Raw genomic sequence first — 15,129 nt, 5'->3', positions numbered from 1 at the left:
AGAGAGAGAGAGAGAGAGAGAGAGAGAGAGAGAGAGAGAGAGACAGACAGAGAGAGAGACAGACAGACAGAGAGAGAGACAGACAGAGAGAGAGAGAGAGAGAGAGACAGACAGACAGAGACAGACAGAGAGAGAGAAAGAAAGAGAGAGAGACAGAGAGACACAGAGAGAGAGACACAGAGAGAGAGAGAGAGACAGAGACAGAGACAGAGAGAGAGAATAAAGAAAACAATACCTTCCATATAAGCTCCTATGTATTTTTAACATAACTTTCTTAACTCCAGCAGCAACTTGCTTCTTCACCTACCCAAGCAGTTGAAGGCACAAAATTTCCTCATCCAATCACTGTATTCAGAAATTGTCTTTCTGTTTTAGTTTCTTTGTCACTAGGGTGAATAAATAACTGTCTAGTTGGTCCAAACAAAACTATCTCAAAGTTGGTGTTTTTTTTTAAATTATCAATTTTTCAGTTGCCAGCTCTGTAAGAGGGGTAAGGAGATAAAGGATTATACTGTGTGTTAATATATTTAAAGTGTCCACTTAAAAAAGGAATTTGGGTTCTTTATCATTTCTTTATCTGACAAAGTCCTCTTACACGGATTTAACTCATTCTTAAGACAGAGGGAAGATAGATCTCCCTGTGCCGTGTCTCCCACATTTTTAGGGCTTTTCCTTGCTTAATGACTAATGTGAATACCCATGGCTGATTTTCAGTATATTCTGGAGCTTTCCAGAGCAGAAAAAAAATGTATTATTTAATACAGATTTCACTTGAATTATTGCCTTCCACCAACAAAGGAAAACTAATTTTTTTTCTGTTTCTACTAAATTTGGTCAGTTTTTGTTGCATGCAGATAACTAACACTTTGTTGCTCATTGGAATTATTGATGACTTGGAACTATAGCATTATTCTGGGAATTTTGTTTTCCTAGTATGGAATTTCCAGGAGAGGATCAACCATTTCATGTCCTCAGCAGATTCATGGCTGATTGGGACTCAAAAAAAGACAGTTTTGTCAAACTAAAGAGAAGCTTAGAAGCCATATAGTACAACTTCCTTATTTTAAAGATGAGGGAATTGAGGCTCAGAGAGATCAAATAATCTACTTACTCTGCTGCTCCCTATTATGATTACTCAATGACATCCTGGACTTCTTATTTTTCTTCACTCCACATATTCATTCTGTTGCCAAATTGTGTCATTTTCACCTATACAGAATATATAGAATCAGTTTTCTTCTCTTCGTTAACATAGACACCACACTAATTCAGTACATCATCACCTCATACCTGGACTTTTGCAATAGAATTCTAATTGACTGTCTTGCCTTAAGTCTATTCTCTACTCCAATCCTTCCTTCACATGACTGCCAAACTGGTTTTCCTAAAGCGCAGGTCTGACTGGCAACTCCTTTGACTGTTTATTATTTCAGTAATCAAATGTAAACTTTTATATTTTGCATTTAAATTTTTTCACACCCTACCTTTCGAGTTATATCATACACTATTATTTCCTTGTCCCACATTCCTGGAAGGCACTCCTTCCTCACCATTACCTCTTAGAATTCTTAGTTACTTTCAAAGCTCTTTTCTTATACTACCCTCTACATTAGGGATTCTTAATCCAGGATCTATGAACTTGTTTTTTAGATGGATAGATAGATAGATAGATAGATAGATAGATAGATAGATAGATAGATACATACATACATACATACATACATACATACATAGATACATAGATAGATAGATAGATTTGCTTTATGACCCTGTATATTTTATTTCGTTTAAAAATATCATTCTGAGAAGGATTCCATAGGCTTCACCTAGCCAACAAAGGCTTCCATGATGTATACAAGAATTAAAAGCCTCTCCCCCACATGAAACCCACATTTTCCTCAAATTGTTGTTGTGTTCATTATTTCAGTTGTGTTCAACTCTATGTGACACCATGCACTTCTGTCCATGCGGTTTTCTTAGAAAAGATACAGGAGTGGTTCGACATTTCCTTCTCCACTGTGTCTCCATTTTACAGATGAGGAACAAGGCAAATAGGGGTTAAGTGACTTGCCCAGAGTCACACAGCTAGTGTGTCTAAATTCACATTTGAACTCAGATCATCTTCATTCCAAGCCCAGTTGTACCACCTAGCTGCCCTAAACTACCTGAAATTACTTTGTATCTATTTTCTATATACCTCCATACGTATACATTTTATTTTTCCTAATTTGATTGTAAACTCCTTTAACGTATTAAGATTCCTTTTGTCATTTTGTTTCTACCACTTAGGATAGTTCCTGGCACACAATTGGTGCTTAATAAGAGATTGTTTTTTGATTGATAAGAAGAGATCTAAACTATAAAAATACATCTGTAATAATGTTTTTAGGAATCATCTGTACCAAATATAGAAATGTATTTTTAATATATTGACCTTGAAGTGACCCTAGATCAATAATTTTTTATCACAAAAAGACATTTCTGGAGAATAATCATGGGCATCATCTCTGGTTTTCATTTGGTTCATTTAAGAAGCATTTATGAAACTTAAGGCATTGAGCTGAGTAATTGGAAGACAGACCAAAACCAAAAAGCCCATGCATTTTAGGAGCTCATATTTGGTTGAGTAAGCAAGATAAACTAACAAAAATATTCAAAATAGATACTAACTAGCTACAAAGTTATTTCTGGGCAACAAGTAGAGGCCAGGAAGAATCAGGAAAGGCTTCATGTAAGAAGTTGCTCTTGAGTTGGGCCTCAAAGGAAAAGAAAAATAAAGGAAATCAGATGATGAGGGAGTATATTCCAGCAATGAGGGACAACCTGTGCAAAAGAATGAGGAAATGAAAAGGAAATGAAATGCATATATGAATCAACCATATAATGGTCATAATTACCTTTTACATAGTGCTCAGGGATGTGTGGATGTTTAACAACTGGGCCTTTGAAAAGATGAATAAATAAAAGCACCAAGCACTTTTAAGTTTAATCTACATTCTTATTTTCCTTTCTCTTACTTTAACCCAGATAATAAGCAAAACAATAAATCAAACCATGATTTTTGACATTTAGTGTCTACAGAGGTATAAATGGTCAGTTAGTTAATTCGCCAATAGGTTGGATGCCCCATTGAACTGCCTTCAGCAAACCCGGCAGTTTAAAAATCTGACTAGGACCAGAGCAGTGATTTCTCACGACTGTGCTTCTCCAGACTATGGAGTTGATCACACCACTTTAATTCAGTTTTTATTATTTGAAAAATGGGTTTTCAAAAAATGTTGCTAATTCTGTCTGTCACTTGCCAGGAAAAAGTTATGAAAGTTGTTCTTTAAATGATTGTGCTTTATATAAAAGCATGTGTGGATACTATTAATAGCTTCATTGTTTATCACATAATGTGACTCACATGGAAATGAATCAGCTCAGTACTTCAAGACTTTCAGGTTATTTAGTCAGAGTAATTTTATTTACCATAGTATAGCACAAACTACAAATACTTGAGGTTTATTGTTATTTGAATCACCTATCATCCTTGTTAAGCAGGAGATTTCTTCAGCATCTCTGGGGATCTTTATCTTTAAATATAAGGGTATTGACCTTAAGCCAGGCAAAAATGTGTCCCCATATGGAGGTAGAGGGAAGGAGGAAGCTCTTGAGGAAATAACAGTGTGGAAAAAGGCATCAATTCTTTTTTATTTGGGAGATTTGTATTTTACTGGATTACCACAAAATCATCACCATTTGCTTTACCTCAAAAAGTTATTTAAAATAATGAAGTGTTATATGATAAAAATAACCTACTAAGGCTTAGAAAGAGACCTAGCATCAAGATTTTAAAAAGTCAGGCCAAAAGTTTTTAGGCTGTTTTTTCATTGTGTATCCCTTTGGAAACCTTGGGAACCCTAAGGTTGCCTACATATTGTTGCTGACATTTATAAATTAAGGAAATGCTAATTTTCCATTAGAAGGTATTGAAAAGAAAGATATAATTTCCCCCCATTCAAGTTAATGGATCCCTCAAAATCTATCCACAGACTCTTTGGGGGTTAAAAACTCTTGGTCTAAACTAGATATATCAAAGGGTGTGGGTGAAGGGTTGTATTAGGGAAGAGATTGCAAAACTCTTAAGGGTCAATGTATTAAAACATAATTGGGAAATATTTAACAAAATAAACAAAAATGCAGTAACACATAGTTTATGTTAACATGTGTTGTTGGGGTTTTTTTAAGTCACTCTAGTATCTTAAGTCACATGGCCTCTAGGAATTTTTATATATCAATGAAACCTGTTTTTATTAGAGTTTTATATCACTGCTGTAGACTGTGCCAGAGACTGGTGTGCCCAGGTAACAACAGAGACTGACAAATGGAAGCCTAATCTTTTTCCAAGCCCTTCCCCTTTTTATTCATAGTGAATACTGTTCTGAGTGGTAATCTGGTTGGATCCCCAATGTATAGCAGAATTTCTGGCAAATAGTGGGTTATTAATAAATGTCTGTTGATTAACTGATTATCAAAGGCAGAGAGCTCTTTAAATTTATGACTTCATGTCTTTATTCTTTACAACCTGTGGCAGCAAAGGCAGTTCCTTCAACAATTAGTGTATAAGACTTGGAGTCTGGAAGACCACAGTCTCCTATCTCAAATGAATATTAGTTATTTGACCCTGGGCACTTCACTTATCTTCTCTCAATTTTAGTTTCCTTATTTATAAAAGGGGGATATTAAGAGCATCTACCTAATAGTATACTTTGTAGGAAAAACTGAGATAATATGTGCAAAATACTTTGCAAAACTCCAAGTGCTATATAAATGTGAGATATTATCACATTATTATCAATGTTATCATTATTGTTAGCAATACTTGTTAATTATAGCTAGTATTTATGTAATACTATGTACCCTGTTCTGTTGCTAAGTGCTTTATAATTATTATCTCATTTTATACTTAAAACAACCATAGGAGATAGGTATTATTATTATTCCCATTTTGTAGCGGAGGAAACTGAGGCAGATAGAGGTTAAGTATCTTGACCTGGGTCACACAGCTGGTAAGTGTCTAAGGCAATAATTGAATTCAGGTCTTCCTGACTTCAGGCCTGGCACTCTATTCATTTTATCACCTAGTTGCCTGTTATATCATCATTTTATATCTGGAAGAATGAGGAAGAAAAACTGACTTCAAGCAAAATAAGTCACTGGACTGGAGTGTAGGATGACTGGGTTCAAACATTGAATCAGATAGGCCTCAGTTTCCTCCTCTATAAAATGGAAATATTGGAATTGACGTCCTGTAACATTCCTTCTAGGTCCAAATCTCACAGATGAGATGGCGCTGGTCATTGGAAAGCTTACCAACCATCACAGTAACTTCATACTCGTTAGAAAATAGAAAAATAGAGAAATGGAATATCCCAAGGAATATTTAAAATAATTGTTCTCCATAACCCAATATTTAATAATCATAATTTAGCTGAGAAAGAACTCCTTATTTGAATAGAATTACTGGGAAAAGTAGGTATCAGTGCGGCAGACATTAGCCTAAGGTCTACATCTTATGTCATCTTCCCTAGAAATTAAAAAAGGTACAAATGAAGTAACTGAAATTAACAAAACACATCCATATACTTTGAGCAAGAGATTCAGCTGTCAGGAATATATATATATATATATACCAAAGAAATCAACGACAAAAAGAAATGCCTAATATATATCACAATTTTTATAGCACCAGTAGCAAAGACCTGGGATGAAATGAGATGCCCATCAATTGGGGAATGACAAAACGAAGTATGGTACATGATTGTAAAGGAATATTTCTGTGCTATGATAAACAATGACTATATATACTACGGAAAATAATGAAAGTCTCATATGAATTGCTGCAAAAGTGAAGTAAAAAGAACTAAGAAAATAATACATACAATTAGTGACACAATGTAAATAAAATAATCAAAACTTAATGCTGTGAAATTATAATAAACAAACAACCACCACCACCACCCCCTGCAAAAAAAAGTTCAAGAAGATTGCTATCCAATCTTTGCCCTTTTACAGAGGTAAAAAAAATTTTGCTGAAGTTTTTAAAAAGTCCTTTAGTATGTGGGAGAACTAGGGGTAAAAGGGGACATAATAGGAAATATGATGTGAAACAAAATTTAAATAAAATAAAGGTGTAGGAGTAGAGTTTAGGAGATTTTTCAGGGCAGGATAAATGGACTTGGGATCATCTATGTACAGATAATTGAACCCATAGGAGGAAGGGAGGGAGAAAGAGAGACAGACATAGAAACAGAGACAAAGAGAGACTTGATCAGTTACTTCAGTTGTATCCAGCTTCTCATGATCCCTTTTGGGCTTCTCTTGGCAAAGATACTGGAGTGGTTTGCCATTTCCTTTTCCAGCTCATTTTACAGGTTAGGTAGGACATTGAGGCAAATGGGGTTAAATGCCTTGCCCAGGGTCACACAGCTAGTGAGTATTTGATGTCTAATTTGAACTCAGACTTCCTGACTCAAAACCCTATGTTCTATCCACTGCACCACCTAGCAGCCTTAAAGAGGAAATATGAATAACCCAAAGGGTAAGTTTAATGAGCAGACTGAAAAGCAGATATTAAGAGAGTTAGATAGAGCTGCCCTTATCCTGCATCAGTCTTCCTGTTCTGAATGCTCTGCCAAATTAATTGTTTTATATTAGTAAATAGAAAACACATACTTAAGACTAATACCATAATGTAGCCTTTACCAAAAATAAAACAAAAATAACATTTAATAGCTTTTTTTTCTTTGTGCACATATATTTGTTATTTTTCCTTCTGCCTTTTCTTTGTAAAATGGCAAGGAAATTGAGCGTGGTATGAGCTGTGGTGGAAGAGGTGACTTGCTTCAGAGAGTATAATAAGTGACTCTCTGGATGTTAATGGTTATTGAAAACATTTAGAGTTATTATCATAATTATTAAGCTCAGGCATGTTGATTTAATAAGAAAAAAACAATGAAAGTTTTCCTTTGTACCATTAAAATGCCTAGAGAATGATGAGTAAGTATACATATATATGCAGAATGTGTTTTTCATATCTATATAAAAGTATGAATTCTATATTCCTATACCATTAATTGTCACTGCTAGTTTGAAGTATTAATCTTTTGGTAGTTCCCCCACACACACACCATTATCCTAACAAGAAAAGGTGCATCTTTTGAAGTATTATGACAGCATAGGACAGAGGCAAAGAGAAATAGGTGAAAGCTATGTATTCTTTTTTTTGCAATAACAGGATTCTAACCAAACAATAAAAGTTCAATATTATGACCTCCTTCTAGAAAACCTTTAAAGAGAGGGATGGAAGAAAAAAGTAAAAAAATTAAAAAATAGAGCCACAATATCTTTGGAATATGCACTGTAACAAATATATTTGCTTGAAGTATTATTTTTCACACGTACTAATTCCATTCATCTCTTCCCCAAATTTTCAGACCCATATGTGAACCTTAATTCCAATTCAGATTTATATCTTGCCTCAAAACATAGATCTAGTCTTGCCCACTTTGCAAAAATTTTAATAACATAATGACATCTATTCCTGGCCAAAACCTTAAAAAAAAGACCCATGGTACCACCAAAAAAGGTGAACTTGGTGGTCAAACAAGACAGATGATTCACATTCTCTTTCTCAGTGGGCAAGTACAGAAACTAGATTGTGAGAATCTGGTTGCTTCCTCAGTTCTCCTTTTATTAAGATCTTTCAGTGTAAGGTCTAGTTTTTCTTCCTATTATGTTCTTCCAGGTTATAATTAACAATAGGAACCTCCCTTTTTTTGAAGAGTACAATTCTAAGAGATTTCATAGTGTCTGATAATAAAAATAATACCTAGCATTTATTTATTGCTTTAAGGTTTGCAAAGCACTTTTACACGGTCTCTCATTCAGTCCTTAGAATAATCCTGTAATAGAGGTGCTATTATTATCTCCATCTTGGAAATGAGGAAACAGCTTCTGATAGGTTGTGTGCACACAGTTTGTGTAGACTGAGTCACACATTCAGTCAGTAAGCATTTATTGAGAGCCTTCTACGTACCAGGCACTGTACTAAGCACTAGGGATTACAAAGAGAGGCAAAAGACAGTTTCTGCCCTCCAGGAGCTCAGAATCTAATTGGGGGAGATAACAAGCAAGCAAATATATACCAACAAGACAAATAGGAAATTATGACCAGAAGGAAGCCGCTACAATTAAAGGGAAAGCCTTCTTGTAAAACGCGGGATTTTAATTGAACTTGAAGGAAGCCAGTAGGTGGAGATGAGGAGGGAAAGGATTCCAAATGTGGGAGACAACCAGGGAAAATTCCCAGAGCTATGTGATGGAGAGTTTTGTTCAAAGAACAACAAGGAGGCTAGTGTCACTGAATGAAAGAGAACACGTGGAGGGGAATCACATTCAAGAAGACTAGAAAGGTGGGGGGGGTTGGTTACGAAAGACTTTTAATGCCAAACAGAAGATTTTGTATTTGATCCTGGAGATGATAGAGAGCCACTGATGTATATTCATTATGACAGTGACATGGACATACTAGCCTGGGTCATGATTTGAAATAAGGTCTTTCTGACTCCAAGTCACACAGTCTACCCACTGCACCACCTAAAAGTGTTATAAATACACTTAAATCACTGTTGCATTCGTATTTCTAACAACTTTATCATCTTTCCATTCCCAGCACTCTTTCTTTATCCCTCCCTCCCTACACATTCTTGAAATCCCTAGTCTTCAAAATCAAGAGGGAATGAGAACAAACAAAAGAATAATGAGCAAACTGACACTAAGTTATTATAAATACACATTAACTTTTTTTTCCCTAAAAAACAAAGCAAAACAAACAAACGAAAAAACCTTCCTTGAGGAAATCTATCAAACCCATTTTACAGGCAATCAGAAGAAAGCCCAGAGAACACATGACACAGCAGAGAATGACAGAACATTATCAGCAAAGTCAACCCTCGGGTCCCGATGTCTTTAGTCCTTTGGCTATCCCACTGAGACATGTTGCTTCTCAAGTGCCTTTTTAAATCCAGAAATGACTTATCTCACACTTCCAGAGGAGTTCAGTGACTCAGTATTAGAATTAAGAAAAAGAATCTGATGGAGCCTACATTTTAAAAACCAGCAGCCTTTAAAGTATTGATTTTTCAGGGAGACTAACTCTAGATTGCAAAACTGCTGGAGATTTTTTGTACATAACTCAGGATATAAGCTAGTTATGGATTGAGAATAAACTAATTGCCTCACCTATTTATTTAGTTTGTTACCAAAAATAATTAATCACTTTTAAATCATCTAGAATTGTAGCCTTTACACATTTATTTCAAAAGAAATTCTTGTGAGAATATTCTTATCCATTTGTGAAACTATTCAGCCATGGGTATTGGACTCTTCCTAGGAATATGGGGTCTAGCCAAGCAAAATGCTTGAGGAAAACAGTCTGTGAAAACTGGTCTATGCCATGACAGAAAGGGGAGTTATTCTGGGCATTGGGATGGATTTGCTGCATGTAGATAATGCAAATATACAATAAATGCTGGAGGGGAATTGCTTTAACTTCAATTAAATTTAACTAACATTTATAAAGCTACTACTATATGCAAGGCACTGTGGAAGATTCTGGGAATTTCAGATAGAAATTGGCAGTCTTGCTCTGAATGAGTTTACAGTCTGATAGGACAAAGGACAAAGTAAGTAATTTCAATCAATAAACATTTATTAAGCTCCTACTATGTTAAGTGCTAATACAAGAGAAAATATGATAGTTAAAAAAGAAAGGTTCAGGTCAGGTATCCATTTTAACTGAAATAGACAGGAACAATTCATGGAGACTGTCTGTGCTCTGAGTTATACCTGAAAGAAGCAACTTCAGGTGGTCATACAAAGTCATGTAAATAAAGGTCTTTTGTAAACTTGAAAGTTGGGTTATAGGTTCGCCTTTTGGAAACCCTAGCTCCCTCCTAAAATAAAGTTTTCCTACTAGTACCCCGTTATCTGTGCTACCCACTTTCCTAAAATTACTTTGTATTTATTTTCAATGTATCATATATTTACTTATCTGTGTATATATGGTTCTCCCTTCTCACATGGTATGTAATCTCCCTGAGGATGGGAGCTTTTGTTGTTTTCATCTTTGCATCCTCAACTATTAGCATAGTGCCTGACATAGTTTTTATTGTTCAGCCATTTTTCAGTCTTGTCTGACTCTCTGTGACTCTATTTTGTGGGGTTATTTTTTGTCAAAGATACTGGATTGTTTCTGCCATTTCCTTCTCCAGCTCATTTTACAGATGAGGAAACTGAGGCAAACAAGGTTAAGTAACTTGCCCAGCCTCACGAAGCTAGTGTCTGAATTTGAACTCTTTAAGAAAAGTCTTCCTGGCTCCAAACTCAACTCTCTATCTACTATGTCCCCTAGCTGTCCTCTGACACATAGTAGGCCTTTGATAAAAGTTTGTTGAATTGAATTGACTCAGTAGTCACTGATGTCCCTTCCAATTCTGGGTTCTGTGATTCTTAGTGCAAATGCCCTATGAATGTCACCCTATTTTTGTGGAGAGAACCACATGATCCGTTATGATAGGGGTGCTTTAGGAAAATTACCCAGCAGTGGTTTGGAGGATGGATAAAAGGTGATTTAGGGAGAATCTTGCATAATCTTGATGAGAAAAGAGAAGAAATGAACAAGATACTCTGAAGTTGGAAATTAAAGGGCATAGCAACCTAATGCACATGTGGGATGACCAAGGCTGGAACATTTCTTGTGGATCAACCATATTCTGACTGCAACTTTCACTCTTTTTGAGAGACTGAGAAAGGAAAGTAAAAAAGGGAAGATGCAGATTTCAGACTGAAACATGGGGCTAGTATGAGGTAGTATATTATGGCACTATGAAAATGACATCTACATTCCAAAGTTAACCACAACATAAGCAACTCAAGGACATCCTAGCCAGGCTTTCTGTAATCTGGGTAGGTCTGGTCGTATGGAAAGAGGCTGAAGATTCTAGGAATTGTCAGAGGACCTGTGTTTAAATCCATCTTCACTCACATGTCACCTCTGTCATCCTGGGTAGGTAACATAATCTCCTTGTTGAAGTTTCCTCATCTCCAGAATGAGAGGGTTGATCCAGATGCCCTCCAAAATACCTTCTGGCTCTAAATCTATGAACCTGTTAACTATGATTGTATGATTCATCGAAGAATATGGTGATGATATTGGAAGAAGCTCCTTACTGTACCATTTCTCAATTTGTAAAACCAGCAGCAAAGTTTCTTGGAATTACATGATGAATATAATCTTACTGAAAAGGTATACCAAAGAAAAATTGCCTGGAACTCTCCTACAGGCTCCACATGAAAATTATGACTCTTTTTCTAAACAGTCATAAACTGTCAAATAAAGAATAGCAGGATCTCTTGGTGGTATGAAAGTCCCAGGGGCAAGACATTAGCAAGAAGAACTAGAAGAAGTCTCCTGAATTAGGTGGGCTTTGAACTGAGGCTTGAAGGAAGCCAAAAAGTGTAGGTTACCAAGATGAGGAAGGAGAACAGTCTAGGCAACAGAAGACAGCTAATGGTAATGGAGTGAGTCAGGAGATAGATAGAGTGTTGTATGTGATGAACAGCAAAGAGTCCAGTGTAGCTGGATTAAAAGGTTTGCTGAGGGAAATAAAATGCAAGAAGTCTTAGAAGGATAGGAAGAAGCTAACCTGCTTCCCATTTGAGAAGAGGCCTCACATTCTTAATTACTAACCCAAAAATCAGGGCAGATAATGAGGTAATAAGGAACATGGAGGACATTTCCTCCCATTTTAGTCAATTTTGTCCTAAGTTCTACAACATGTTTTTAAGGTAGTCCCTGTGCTGAATTCTACCCTTTCCATCTTTCCCTTCCTTGATAATTCCTAAACATTTTCATTATTTCCCTTACTATACAGGAAAAAAAAAATCTTTCTGAATGTTTGATTCCAGGAATTTAAAGCTATTGATCTGACTGCTAACTGCTATTGTCACTCTCTCAATCATTCATTTTTATTACAGTTCATGAAGGTAATCAATTCGTAGTGAGATATGGATGCCTTTGGCACCATGTGAATGTACTTGACTTAGGTATACACAAATTCAATTTCTTTTATTGAAATATATTTAGGGACAATGCCTATTATAATAAAATATCTATTCTGTGATGATCAGGAATCTACAAGTTAGTATGCCTGTATCAATGATGAACATATTATTTGCATTATGTGACTGTCATCATCAGGAGCTCTTAAAGGTATTACAAACCAATAATCTGACTCATAAAACAAAAGAAATATATAAAGTGTAGATATTCAGGTTCAACAAATGCCATTTAAATGTGCTAACAGCCCCTTATAAAAATTGTAACAATCACTTAAATAACTAAATAAACTGAAAAATGGAATTAGCAAGACAGTCATAATCTACGGCTAGACTATTAGCTCCTTGAAGGCAGGGCACTTTCTTTTTCTTCTTTATATCCCTTATGTGCTTTGCACATAATGGGCACTAAGTAAATATTTGAATGAATAAATACTGAATTTCTTTATACTCTATAGATATTTTCTATATTGTATGGTTAGATTTTTAAATGTTGATGAGGTTATATATACCTGAAGTCGTATGCCGGGATAGCTCATCCAGACCTAAATTCAGGAAGACCTGAGTTCAAATATGACCTCAGACACTTATTAGCTGGGTGATCCTGGGTAATTCAATGTAACCTCTATTTGCCTTAGTTTCCACATCTATAAAATGGGTATAAATAATAGCACCTACTTTACAGGGTTGTTGTGAAGATCAAATGAGATTATCACAATGTGTTTAGCACAGTTGACACATTATTATTGTTAAATTTTCTAAGAAGCCCCTGAGAGCAACTATTCCCATAGCCTTTAGCCTCTCATTTCATGCCTCCATCACAGACTCATCATCCAGAAAATGGAGGAAATAGCATTTTTCACTGTTTTCTTAGGAGAGTGTCAAGTCAACCTGAGGGCTACATCTTAAAAGAAAGTTGGTGCTTCCAACAATTACTATATCCTTATTTCTTTGGGGGTGTCTTCTTCAGAATTTACCCAGAGATTAATACTCTAATAGAAAGTCCAAAATCCAAATCACATCTTGAAGGTTTAAAATTCATTCAACCAGGATGAAGCCAGATGCAGAGCAGAAATTTCACTTTCATATTTGTATTTCATCTTTACCACACATTTTTTTTAATCTTCTATTTTTCAAGGACCTTGCACTAACAAATACCTACGCAGTCATTGGTTCAAAGAACAAAATTTCATTCAATGCTTATTATGTGCAAGGCATTGTGCTAGCAACTGAATTCATCTATTGGATAATTAAGGCATGAGTGTGGCTAAGAGTCATAATTCTTGGTTCTAGTCATGAATCTTCTATTACTACTACTACTACAACTACTACTACTAACACTACTACTACTACTACTAACACTACTACTACTACTACTACTAACACTACTACTACTACTAATACTAACACTACTACTACCACCACCACCATTACTACTATTATTACTACTACTGCTGCTAGCTTGCTTGCTAGCAATTACATATTATGAAACACTTAACCAGTATTATTTCATTTAATCCTCGCAACAATGCTGGGAAGTGAATGCTATTATTATCCCCATTTGAAAGACAAAATAGCTGATGCAGGAGAAGTTAAATGACTTGCCTAGGACTACAATGTCCAAGGCAGGATTTGAATGAAGGGAGGTCTTCTGAATCCAGGTCCAGCACTCAATCCAGCATGCCACCTGCCTTATAACCCTGGGAAAAACATCTAATATCCCTAAACTTCACTTGTCTTTCCTAAAAAATGTAAATAGAAACATCTGTTTTGTCTGCTTCTTAGCTTTGTGGATTTAGAGGTGAAAAAGGGTACATATCATCTCCTCTAGGCATACTTAAACCAGGGGTCCAGAAAGTCCCAAGGGATTCAAGAATAGATTTTGAGGTGTTAACTTGGATGGAGAAAAAATAAATTACATATTTATTTTCACTGACCTCTAATGGAAAGTAAACATTTCCTGCAACTAAGAATTAAAATAAACAAATGATATATTTTGAGAAATAATCCCTAGACTTCACACAGACTGCCAAATTGGGTCCATGCTACATACAAAAATAAGGTTAAGAGCCACTAATGTAGTCCAACCCCCTGATTTTACAGATGAAGAAACTGAATGAAGTCCTGGGAGAATATTCTACTTACCCAAGGTCAAGCAGGTAGGAAGTCATAGAAGTATGATTCAAAGCTCTGACTCCAAATCCAATACCTCCAACTGTACTTAACAGTTATGATGAGGACTAGAAAAGATTGCTGGATAATAGTGTTTAAAGCTGGGTTTAAATTAAACAATGTAAACATAGATTTTATTCATAAAAGTTTTGGGCATTAAAGTTTTCTATCTTATAATAACATAAAAACTGATTATTACTGAATCGATACTGATTACCAATGTTTATAGGGTTATATGAAACCAGAACTTCATGCTAAATAAGAGTAAATGTTGAAAATTGTGTATTGACTTTTTCTTCCCTAAAAATTAGGTGTATTCAGCTACTAGAACAATTTTATTCAACCATTTCATCATTTTAGTGAATTGAAATTCTTCTATTTATTAAAATTTTAAAACCTAGTATGTAAAATATCTGCTTTTTATCATTTTGTTAAATCCATGACTTAATTACAAAAATCTCGATGGCAAATATCAAAATGGAATTTTTCTACTCTCAGCTTTTCCACCCAAGTCCATGCCTTTAAAATTGATACTTTACCTTATCATGCAATTGCAAAATCATTTGATTGCCAGGACAGGCAAGAACTTATTAACAAAACCGCAAAGTCCTCCGTTTGATTCTTCACCTGACCCTGGGTGCCTCACTAAATAGCCCCTCTAGCACTTTAAAGTCATGATTTTTCAGTGGCAGAAAAATTTAGACCCTTTGCACTATATTCACACTGTGGTTCAAAGGAATTTTTCATTCAGAGGAAGTGATAATCCCTTAAAACTGAAAGCCAGCTCTTTCTAAG

General features: G+C 35.4%; 1 protein-coding gene across 2 annotated transcripts in view; it reads left to right on the top strand.

The window, feature by feature from the left end:
• The window catches only part of ZFPM2 (zinc finger protein, FOG family member 2), a 588,101-nt gene that overhangs the window by 434,654 nt on the left and 138,318 nt on the right, over positions 1–15,129 (top strand). The gene's annotated exons all lie outside the window — the stretch shown is intronic.

The sequence above is a fragment of the Petaurus breviceps genome, unplaced genomic scaffold, assembly GCF_028583685.1.
Source record: "Petaurus breviceps papuanus isolate PSGF00001 unplaced genomic scaffold, PetGlider_PUasm1.0 98, whole genome shotgun sequence".
Classification (NCBI taxonomy): Eukaryota; Metazoa; Chordata; class Mammalia; order Diprotodontia; family Petauridae; genus Petaurus; species Petaurus breviceps.
The sequence above is the reverse complement of the archived record's forward strand: the minus strand, read 5'-3'. Positions and strand labels throughout refer to the sequence as shown.